Here is an 11,937-nt window from a genome sequence, read left to right on the forward strand (position 1 = left end):
CATGTTTTAGTAGTCATGTCTGCCTTTTGAAAATAGCCATCCTTCAACTGCTGTGGCCAACACCTCTGCCACCGTATGTGTTACGTCCTGTACAGAACATGCGTGTGAATTACTGAACATCTGTCAGTCTTTCGGGCAGTGCAGCTGAACTTCCCATCAACAGTCGTCGCTGTAGTGCAAAGCAACCATATTTATATTGCACATTTCATACACAAAGGCAATTCAAACTGCTTTACATAAAGACATAAAAAGACATTAACGAGACAAAGAACGAGATGAAACGATTAGATTAGTACCAAAATAGAATGTTAAAAGAAAATGTACAAAAGACAAGAAATAAAAGCTTCATAAAGGTAAAGTGGTTATTTAGTGAAATGCAGCGGTGAAAAAAAAGGTTTTTATCTCTTCAGGTAGTTTGTTCTGACATGTGCTGCACACTGACTGACCGCTGCATCACCATGTTCGACAGAGCAGCATTAGATGACCTGAGAGGTCTGGAAGGTTCCTATTCAAACAGCAGGTCAGTGATAGATTTCGGCTCTTAACCATTTAAGAAATTTATAAACAAGGGGCAGCATTTTAAAATCCATTCTGTGATTCACTAGAATTGGTCTCCACAATGTTATGCTGGGCTGGTTATGTTGAAATATTAGTACGATGATAAAGACCATGTGGACACATTAGACGCCGAGTGTTGATTTGTCTGGACCCTAACAAAATACTAGCTTTAGCCAACTTAGTCAGTATGGTTCCTGATATGAGGCTATTCTGTTATATTCAAAGGGAGAGTAAACTCTCCCAACACTCACTGGTCCTTCTTCTTTGTCAAATGAATAGTGGTACATTACGTTGCTGCCATCACAATGGCGTTATAGTGGTGAGCACAGCTGCACACATTTTCTGTCTTGTCTATCTGTGTTTTAATATTTGATTTCTTTGATTTGGTGGGGAGCCTGTAGGCTGGAATTAATGCCACATGTCTGCCAGTTACCTCATTATTTTCTGTCTTGTTTATCTGTGTTTTTACATTTGATTTCTTTTATTGAGTGGGGGGCCTGTAGGTTGGGGGCTATGCTGAAAGTCTGCAGGTTACCTCACTATTTTTTTTGTTTGTCTCGTCTACGTGTTTTCAATTTTAGTTAAATGTTTTATATTTTGCTTTTTTTGCTTTTTGTTCTATGTTTAAGCATTTTGTATACATTTGTTTAAATATGTAAATATAAAATGTGTGGTGTGATATGTATTTTTATAATAAAAGAGAAAAGGATGCATTAAAAAAAGCATAGCTGTCTTCCAAGCATTTTTAAAGAAAAGAAGAAGAAGAAAGCCACTGTATTTTGTCATTGTACAGGTTACAATGAATGCGTCTTCTGCATTTAATCCATCCTATTGTATTGCAGAGGGCAGCTGCAGCGCCCACTGCTGTCTCTGTCCTGCTGCGCTGCATTGAAACGGACTGTTTTTTGTTTGTGCGTCTGACCCAAACGGTTTGGTCTCTCTGTGTCCTCACTAACTGGCCGTGTTATCGTCCCTAAGATGAAATCATCAGCGACACTCATGTTTGAGATTTGTGGTTTGATATCTCGTCTGATGCACGAGCATTTCTCATTCATCCCCTGGTACAGTGAATGGAGGAACCCTCCCTGCACTAGTTTGCTGTCATACTGGAATCCTGCATTTCGTTTAGAAGCAAACAATACACGTTGTTTCAACCCCATCAGCCTGTACATACATTACTGTGGGCTTTCTTTGTCGTGTTGTTTTGCGTTGCTCAGTTCCTGGAACAATTCAGCTCTACTTTTATCTCTTAAGGTGTGCCCTGAGAAAATGCTTCAGCTCAGCTACAGTCAGGTTATCTTTGGTAATGAGCATGTCTTAATTATCTTGAGCACCGTTCTAATGACTTCAGCGTCTGTGAAACTTTCGGCTAGCCCTTCACCAATTTGTTTACACGAACTGTTAAAACTCAAATCAGAATCTGAATCAGAAATTTGTGCCACCATGAATCTTATATTTTCTAGGCGGCAGCAATGCTGCAACATCTGTCAATTTGACCAACCCTGTTACCTGATCGACAGCCACTGGTGTTGGTGCCGTCTTACTCATCATTGGTGGTGCTACTGCCACTGGTTCAGTCTCTGACACTGAATCAGTGTCCTCTTCATCAGATGCTTGAACGTATCCATCAGCTGTCCGAAGCGATTGCAGTTCATCATTGAGGCTGCGAAAGGCAACCAGGCGAGCCATCCCTTAGTCCTCGAGACTCCTCAGTTGTTTACTTCTCAAAAAGTTAACAATGAATAAAGTATTCCGATACTGATGAAGTCAAAGAATTCCACGTCGGTAGATTCCACGCCTGGCAAACCTTCTTCCACCTCGTCTTGGCATGATACTGCAAGCTTGTAGAGTATGTTGTTGTTGGCAGAGCTGGTCAGCTGATGAAGCTGGTGCTGAATGTCCTATCTCAATTCTTGTCGAGTAATCATCGGCTCAGGAAACAGGAAATCAGGATCATGCAGATCTTGAGGCACTAATCCTGGACGAGCCCCCAAATTTGTTACCTCCTGAACCTGCCGGTCAGGGGGCAACAAGTTCTCAATCCTGCCTGTGCTGTGTTAAAGAGTAGAACACATACACAATGAGCTGGTGTTAACTTAACGACAGGAAGATTTATTCTTCCCGCGTGTGCTGGAAAAGCAATCTAACAGCAATGCGTTATCTAGCGGCCTGGACGTGAAATAGCAGTGCAGTGAACTAGTGGGTGTCTGTTTTTCTCTCTACTAATTTCTGAGGTTAGCGATTTTCAACCTTCTACATAGGCTCCGGCATCCCCGCGACCCTGAGAGTAGAATAAGCAGTTTAGATAATGGATGGATATGAAATCCATTGGGGTTTACCCACGCAGGTTCGAACCCTACAGACAGTAGCCATTTGTCGGTTTCCTCTGAATATACTGTAACGTGCATGGATAAGAAGACACGCTGGCCGCTGGCTCGCGGGTCTGACCCTTTAGTCGAGCGGTTAGCGATGTCTCCTGCGGTGCGGGCGATACGGGTTCGCCTCCCGGTCCCGGCAAGTCAAGCTTGAGATGTGAAATTAAAGCTGTTGATTGATAACAACCATTGTTGGTTCCTGACAGATCACTAATGTTGGTGTGGCAATGGAACACACGGTTTACTGAGTTTGGTGTGGAAGAACTTGACTGGCCTGCACATTGGCCTGACCTCAACCCCATGGAACATCTTTGGGATGAATTGGAATACAGCTTGCTCTTGTGGCTAAATGTGAGGAAATCCCCACAGCCACTTTCTAAAATCTAGGGAAAAGCCTTGCTGGAGCAGTAGAGGCCGTTATAGCAGCAAAGCAGGTCCCAATTCCATCTTAATACCCATGCTTATGGAATGAGCTGTTCAAAAAGCATATATAGGTGTGATGTTCAGGTGTCCAGACTTTTGGCAATGCAGTGTATAGTCAACACTGACAAGGCCAAATGGGTCCGACAGCTAGAAAGTAAATGAGATCAGTAGTCTGAATGATAATTGGGTTGGTCTACCCTGTAACAGAAATCTTTTGCCTATCATCCCATAAAGAAAGCTACATGTGTCTCGGTAAATGGAGGGCATTCATTCAAGTAGAGCCTCTTTTACATCTTTCTCTGCTTTGTTTGTAGATAATTAAGTAATAAAGAGAGAAAATCACTTGTCGTGGCCGTACCCAGCGCCAGTATTGGTTGTGGTTGCTACAAAACATTATCACCAGTACACACAACCAACTGGCCTAAAGTTCAAAGTCCTCTAAATGCCGGCGACACTCTGAGCGTCGAGGTGCAGCATCATGTGCAAGAGCAGGCACACACTCGCCAGGGGAGCTCCCCCCAGGCTCGACCTCGACGGGAGGCACAGTCTCATCCCCCAGCCTCAAATCGTTATCACAAGGCAGGCAAGGTGCAGGTGGGGGCTCGGCAATGGCTGGCGGTATGTCAAGGCAGTGCGGGGCAGGGTTGTCCAAGTCCTCATCAGACGCGAAATTGTCCGCAAGGGGTTCAGAGGCCGTAGAGGGACCTTCCACTTTGTAGCAGTCACCCAGCCTGACCCTGTAGGAGGTGTGACGGAGTTGAGACCCCGTGAACTTCTAGATATTGCACCATGAACCATCCACACTCGTGACGAGGTACCTGTCACGGGCCTTTGACTTATTCCAGTCACCATACCGGTACACCAGTTCACCAGGTCGAATGGCGGGAGGCACGGCCACACGACCAGAGGGCACCTTTGACTTCATGCTGTACGGATGGTTGGTGACACGCTCCGAGTGTTGTTTCAAGATGAGGTCCTGGTCGACCACAAGCAACTGCCTATGGGAGAACTGGTCACGCTGAAGCAGCATTTCACGGGCAGACAATCCACACGACCTAACACGACTGTTCAGGTTGGCCGTAGTGACAGAGAGTAACAGGGGAGTAACAGCCCTACAGTTAGGCTCGAGATGAAGAATCTCCCCCTGAATTTCTTGAACAGTCTTCTCCGCTACTGGGTTCTTATTGACATTCTCAGCATTGCCCACCTCAACAACTAGTCTGTGCATAGCAAGGGCCCCATCCCCTGCCAATGCAGCAAAACCAGGGGCAGGGTCAGTCCTGATCACAGCAAAGGGGCCACTGAGAGGGCACAGACCCACACATAAGTGGGTTAAAGCGTCCCTGAGAGTGTCTCTGCGCTCCTCATCGATGAGACTCCGTCTGAGGTCAGAGCACTCTGCCTGTATGGCAAGACAAGCTGACCTGTTGGTGAGGGGCAGAGGTAGGACGGGTCCCATGTTCACCCTGGCCTGGAACAGACCCACAGCGCCGTTATATCCTTGAAAGTGGGGATCAAACACTACATCAAACTCTCTATGTAAGGCGCGGAACTCATCTCTGATGTCAGTAGGCATGACGTTATCTGGATCCAGAGCGACAAGGTCAGAGGACAAGGCTGACATGGTCGTTGGGGCCGGTTTGGGGGGATCAGCTGGCACGGCTTGCCAGTGAGATTTGGGACACGGATCTTAGCAAAGTTGGGGCAGGCCACTGCTGTGTGTCAGACTGGTCACATGAGACATCAACGTGTGGTTCAACAGCCGTCTCACTGTCCAAATTGCACAGCTCAGGAGGTAGCTCGAGCTTGATGTACTCCCCCAGCCACACAGTAGATTTATCCGGAGCGCGGAGCACATGCGCGCACCGTATGGCATGCCTGTCCATCGGTTTTTGGAAGGTGCCGTGGTGGTATATATCCTCGCCCAAACAGATTTGGTGTTTGGCTGGTCTGATGGAGACGTCGTTCTTTTCCATAAAGGGAATTCCAGCCAGGATGTCAGATTCGAGATTCTCAACGATGAGGCCCTCAAAATAGAGGTCATGGCCATCTCTCTGGAAGTATGTCCATGTCTCTCCCAGTACTTTCAAAAGGGACAAGCCATCTGCTTGGAATGCGGACTACGTACTTCCTGTGACGGTGGCACCCAGCCTGGTCGCGCATGAGGCCCTCATCATGTTGCCTGTTGCCCCACTATTAACGGTGAGACGCACGAGGCAGTGTCCACGGAAGGCATCGAGGTAAGGGGACTGTTTGATAAGTACACGTTTCACACCACTAAATGGCGCTGGCTCCCCACTAACGCACTCCTCTACCTCATCATCAGTCTCGACCTGCTCTCCCAAAACCTGGCGCGACTTTGCCATGTACATTTTATCTTGGGGGGGCAGAAAGGAACATTTGCTGAGGAAGTGATTAGCAGGTCTGCCGGCACATTTACAAAGGGGACATGACCTCCTTGTCCGGACAGGGATGGATTGCTTTGACTTGGGGAGTTCAGACACAGCCCCGGTTCACTGAAAGCCGTAATGTAGACGAATAGCTTGCCATATGCTGTCAATAGATGTGGAGTTCCTGACTATGCTGCGACGAGAGATTACAGGACAATAATTGGCTATCTGTCCCAACATTAGCTCTAACATGGCTACCTTCTGTTCTTTATATCTTCACCGTCATCTGTGAATCCCCGGACAGGGGACGTTTTAGACTTCTTCTCCCACTCCACGCTATCGAGCAGAAAGGGGGCAAACCCAGCGTCGAGCGACAGTATATAAAGCAGGTTCTGACGCCAGTTCTCAAAAGAGTTCACCGTCTCGGTCTTTGTTACACACCACTGTGTCGGTGCTCTGTGTGTTGCCATGCTGCCCACTTAGCTAGCACAACTGTGTCTGAGCTAGCCCAGCTGCGTCTGGTGGTAGACGGAACTACCCTGTGATTCCCCTGGAAGAGCTACCGCGATTAGTTCGGTAAATATCAGTCCTCGGGACGTAAGTCTGGTAAGCGCTGCCACCACGCCAGTGATGAGAGACGACATCAATGAATCACACAACGCAGATGGTAACGTGCGGCAGCAGCCATTTAGTTAAAACAGGAAGAACAACAGAGACTGCAATGCAGGCAGACCGGAAAGGAGGCTTGGTAACTATAACAACCACAACCAAGCCACAACAACCGCTTTCGTTTGGCTTCCTCTCTTTAGTTCTCAATTATCTACACAAAAAGGAGAGAAAGGTTTGAAAGAGCCTTTAGTTGAATAAACGCCCTACCTTTACCAAGAGATATGGTGGTGGATTTCTTTGTGGGAAGAAAGCCAGGTATTTCTGTTAAAAGATAGACAAACCCATTCATCCTAGAGACTACCCATCCAATTTATTTCCCAACTCAGGAACCCATTTGGCCTTGTAATTATTAAAGATAGTGTAGCGCATTTGAGAGAGCCACGCAACCACAGAAACTGCTGCGGCCGGGAAGTGAATCCGTATCGCCCGCGCCGCAGGAGACGTCGCTAACCGTTCGACTAATGTGTCAGACCCGCCGGCCAACGGCCAGCGTGTCTACTTATCCATGCACGTTATGATACACTGTGGCTAAAAGTATGTGAACCCCTGAACATTACACCTATATTAGCTAGTTCAGCAGCTCCTTCCAAAACCGTGAATGTCAATATCGAATTGGTCCAACCATTGCTGCTATAACTGCCTCCAATTTTCTGTGAGGGCTGTCCACTAGCTTTTGAAACATGGCTGTGGGGATTTGCGCCCGTTCTGCCACAAAAGCCCTTGTGCGGTTGGACACTGATGTTGGCCGGGAAGGTTTATCTCGCAGTCAACATTACAGTTCAACCCGAAGACATTCGATGTTGCTGTGGTCGGGTTTAGTTGCAGGCCAATCAAGTTTTTACACACTAAACTTGGCGAACCATGTCTTTATGAATGAATTCCTTTACGAATGAAGTATTTCTTTGAATGAACGCCGGAGCTTTACCAAGAGCTCAAAACATGTCTTGATGGCACGGTAGGCCAGGGATTTCTGATACAGGACAGCTCTATCAAGTACCCTTGAAATGTTTAAAAAATATTTCAACCTGAGGGAGCTGTTCAGCTTTGTAGGAACTGAAGGTACACCTTGAAAAAGGCCATTAGGAATTGGAAATGCTGGGGATTGAGTCTAGGACCCCATACATGCAAAGCAGGCAGTCTACCACTGAGCTACATCCCAAAACAGCTGTTTCAAACATGATGTAATTTGTCAGAAAACCCAATTTCCATACAATACATTTTTGTCCATAACTGTACTCTGGTAATTTTGTTCTCTCTATGTCAAACTTGTTGAAACAAAGCAGAGAAGCACATACACCACCATTTACATTAGCAAACTCCCCACTTTCTCCAAACCACCTTTGGGTTTTTTTTTATTTGAACCATTGTCCTTTTTGTGTAGTCCATAGTCATATTACGTTTAGAATGTTTAATTGATGGACATTATTGCATTTGAGAATAACATAGCACAGAGGGGATTTATCACCAAACTATTTCTCCACTGCTTGCCTTCCAAACCCAGTGATCTGTCAGGAACCTACATTCATTCTTATCAAACAACAGCTTGAATTTTATGTTCGTAGGTTGGCTGAGGAAAGGATTTTCAATTCAATTCAATTCAATTCAATTCAATTCAATGTTATTGTCATTAAAAACAATGTGCAGACAGATGTTAAAAATTAAATGAGGGTTGTGGCTTCACCAAACAGTGCAAGACAGACACAAACACAGCAAACACAGTATAAGATATACACACATGAAGACCAAAAGCCAAAAATAATTTAAAAAAGAGCTGGAGTACAAAATATTTAAAAATATCTACAGACATTCAGTGGGTAGTCAGGTTCAGGTGGGCAACAGCTTGTGGAAAGAAGCTGTTTTTGAGCCTGGTTTGTGGCATCCTTTGTGAGATTTGTTGTCACCATGTGCGGACTGACAACCTCTCCCACTTTCAGCTATCTATTGTCAGTAGAAATGGAAAAACCATCGTTTTCAGCATTTATTTTAAGCTGAGGGAGAGTTTACTTTTTAAGGATAGAAGATACATTCCAGACAAAATGCTACAGCCTTCGAGTTAGTGTAATTTGTCGACAAAGCCAAACTCCATGCAAGACGTTTTTCAGGCACAAGTGTCTGGTATGTGTTTTTCTTACGTATGTATGTTAAAAAACAGCAGTGATGCACATAAAAGAACCTTCACACTGTGAAAAGTCCCACTTTCTCCAAAACACCTTCGAGTTGTTTTTATGAGCCTTTTTCATTTTCTTGCAGCACTAGACAAGTCACGATTTTAATGTCTTAGTGAAGGACAGAATTAAGCTTTGTAAAACATCTCAGTATACCATTAAGGAGTGGGGATATATCAACACACTAGTCTTCAAGCTGTGGTGACCTGCCAGCAGCCTGCAGTTGTTCTAAACAATTGAAAGCCTGAATTTCGCTTGGCTGAGAAGGGGAATGTCGGGCACTTTGTGTGAGAGCTAGCATCTCTATATGTGCATGTGTGTGTGTGTGTGTGTGTGGGGGGGGTGATAACATGTCATAGTTTTCAACTGTCTGTTGTCAGACTAAAGTTAAAGTTTCATTGCCAGCAGGATTGAAACCTGTGCAGGGAAACCCCAACGGATTTCTAGTCCATCGCCTACAGCTCTGCCTTCAACACTATCATCCCTGCCGAACTAACCACCAAACTCCTCTCTCTTGGCTTCAAACCCTCCCTCTGTAACTGGATCCTGGACTTACTGACCAACAGACCTCAGTCTGTTAGGTTAGGTGACCACACCTCCTCCACCCTGACCCTCAGCACAGGTGCCCCCCAAGGCTGTGTTCTGAGCTCCCTCCTTTTCTCCCTCTTTAGACTGCCTGCCAACTCACCCTTCAAATGTTATAGTTAAGTTTGCAGATGACACCACAGTCATTGGCCGTATCACCAACAATGACGAGATCACCTACAGAGACGAGATTGAGCACCTCACATCACGGTGTACTACCAACAATCTTGTCCTTAATGTGCAGGAGACAAAGGAGCTGATTGTGGACTTCAGGAGGTCTAGAAGCTGCAGCCACTCCCCCATACACATCAATGGGGTGGAAGTGGAGCGTGTTTCCAGCTTTAAATTCCTTGGAGTCCACATCAGCGAGGACATTTCGTGGACATCAAACACCCAGGCCCTTGTGAAAAAGGCCCAACAGTGCCTGCATTTCCTGAGGAGGCTGAGGAGCGCCCGTCAACCCCCCAAAATTCTCACCAACTTCTACCACTGCACCATAGAGCGCATCCTGACCATCTGCATCTCAGTGTGGTATGGCAACTGCACCTCAGTAGACCAGAAAGCTCTGCAGCGGATCGTCAGGGCGGCCCAGCATATCACCGGTACCCAGCTCCCAGCCATAAAAGACATTTATCACAAACGCTGCCTTCGAAGGAGTCTGAGCATCAGCAGAGATCCCACCCACCCCAACCATGGACTGTTCTCCCCCCTGCGGTCTGGGAGGTGCTACAGGAGCCTCAGAGCCCACATTGCCAGGCTCAAAAACAGCTTCTTTCCACAAGCTGTTGCCCACCTGAACCTGGCTACCCACTGAATGTCTTTAGATATTTTTAAATATTTTGTACTCCAGCTCTTTTTTTAACTTCTTTTTAGCTTTTGGTCTTCATGTGTGTATATCTTATATTGTGTTTGCTGTGTTTGTCTGTGTCTGACTTGCACTGTTTGGTGAAGCCACAACCCTCATTTCATTTTTAACATATTCCTGCACATTGTTTTCAATGACAATAAATTGAATTGAATTGAATTAACCACTCGGCCACTACAACTGCTTTGGTGTGGCTTTCTGTCTTTAGTTCTCAATTATCTACACAAAAGGAGAGAAAGGTTTGAAAGAGATTTATTTGTAGACTTATTTGTGGGAAGAAAGCCAAAGGATTTCTGTTACAAGATAAACAAACCCATTCATCCTAGAGACTACCCATCCCATTTATTTTTCAACTCGGGGACCCATTTGGCCTTGTAAGTATTGAAGATACACTCTATGGCTAAAAGTATGTGAACACCTGAATATTACACCTATATTAGCTAGTTGAACAGCTCCTTCCAAAATCATGGATGATAATATGGAATTGGTCCAACCATTGCTGGTATAACTGCCCCCGCTTTTTTGTGAAGGCTGTCCACTTGATTTTGAAACATGGCTGTGGGGATTTGCTCCCATTCAGCCACCAGAGCGCTTGTGAGGTTGGACACTGATGTTGGCCGGGAAGGTTTGTCTTGCAGTCAACATTACAGTTCAACCCGAAGACGTTCGATGTTGTTGTGGTCAGATCTAGTTGCAAGCCAGTCAAGTTTTTACACACCAAACTTGGCGAACCATGTCTTTATGAATGAATTCCTTTACGAATGAAATATTTCTTTGAATGAACGTCGGAGCTTTACCAAGAGCTCAAAACATGTCTTGATGGCACGGTAGGCCAGGGATTTCTGAGACAGGACAGCTCTATCAAGTACCCTTGAAATGTTCAAAACATATTTCAACCTGAGGGAGCTGTTCAGCTTTGTAGGAACTGAAGGTACATCCTGACAAAGGCCATTAGGAAGTGAAAATGCTGGGGATTGAGTCTAGGACCCCATACATGCAAAGCAGGCAGTCCACCCCTGAGCTACATCCCAAACAGCTGTTTCAAACATGATGTAATTTGTCAGAAAACCCAGTTTCCATACAATACATTTTTGTCCATAACTGTATTCTGGTAATTTTGTTCTCTCTATGTCAAACTTGTTGAAACAAAGCAGAGAAGCACATACACCACCATTTACATTAGCAAAATCCCCACTTTCTCCAAACCACCTTTGGGTTTTTTTATTTGAACCATTGTCCTTTTCTTGTAGTCCATAGTAATGTTACGTTTCGAATTTTTAAGTGACAGACTTTATTACATTTGAGAATAACATAGCACAGAGGGGATTTATCACCAAACTCTTTCTCCACTGCTCACCTTCCAAACCTAGTGATCTGTCAGGAACCTACGCTCGTTCTTATCAAGCAACAGCTTGAATTTTATGTTCATAGGTTGGCTGAGGAAAGGATTGTGTGGCATCCTTTGTGAGAGTTGTTGTCGCCATGTGTGGATTGACAACCTCTCCAACTTTCAGCTATCTGGTGTCAGAAGAAACTGAAAAACCATCATTTTCAGCATTTATTTTAACATGAGGGAGAGTTTGACTTTTTAAGGATAGAAGCTACATTCAAGGCAAAACGGTAAGTAAATGGAGATGCTGGGGATTGATCCCAGGACCTCATACATGCAAAGCATACGCTCTACCATGGAGCTACATCCCCAACTACTGGCTTAAGTTAGTGTAATTTGTCGACAATCCAAATCTCCATGCAAGACGTTTTTCGGTCACAAGTTTCTGGTATGTTTTTCTCACATATGTATGTTAAAAAACAGCAGCGAAGTACATAAAAGAGCCTTCACACTCTGAGAAGTCCCACTTTCTCCAAAACACCTTCGAGTTGTTTTTATGAGCCATTTTCATTTTCTT

The 11,937-nt window shown here is 45.1% G+C and overlaps 1 non-coding gene across 1 annotated transcript; it reads right to left on the reverse strand.

The window, feature by feature from the left end:
- Positions 1-11,659: 11,659 nt before the first annotated feature.
- trnaa-ugc (transfer RNA alanine (anticodon UGC)) lies at positions 11,660-11,731 on the reverse strand. Its single transcript has one exon. It is a non-coding gene; the product is annotated as a tRNA-Ala (tRNA).
- Positions 11,732-11,937: the final 206 nt, after the last annotated feature.

Source organism: Lampris incognitus, chromosome 11 (genome assembly GCF_029633865.1).
Source record: "Lampris incognitus isolate fLamInc1 chromosome 11, fLamInc1.hap2, whole genome shotgun sequence".
In the NCBI taxonomy this organism is placed as follows: domain Eukaryota; kingdom Metazoa; phylum Chordata; class Actinopteri; order Lampriformes; family Lampridae; genus Lampris; species Lampris incognitus.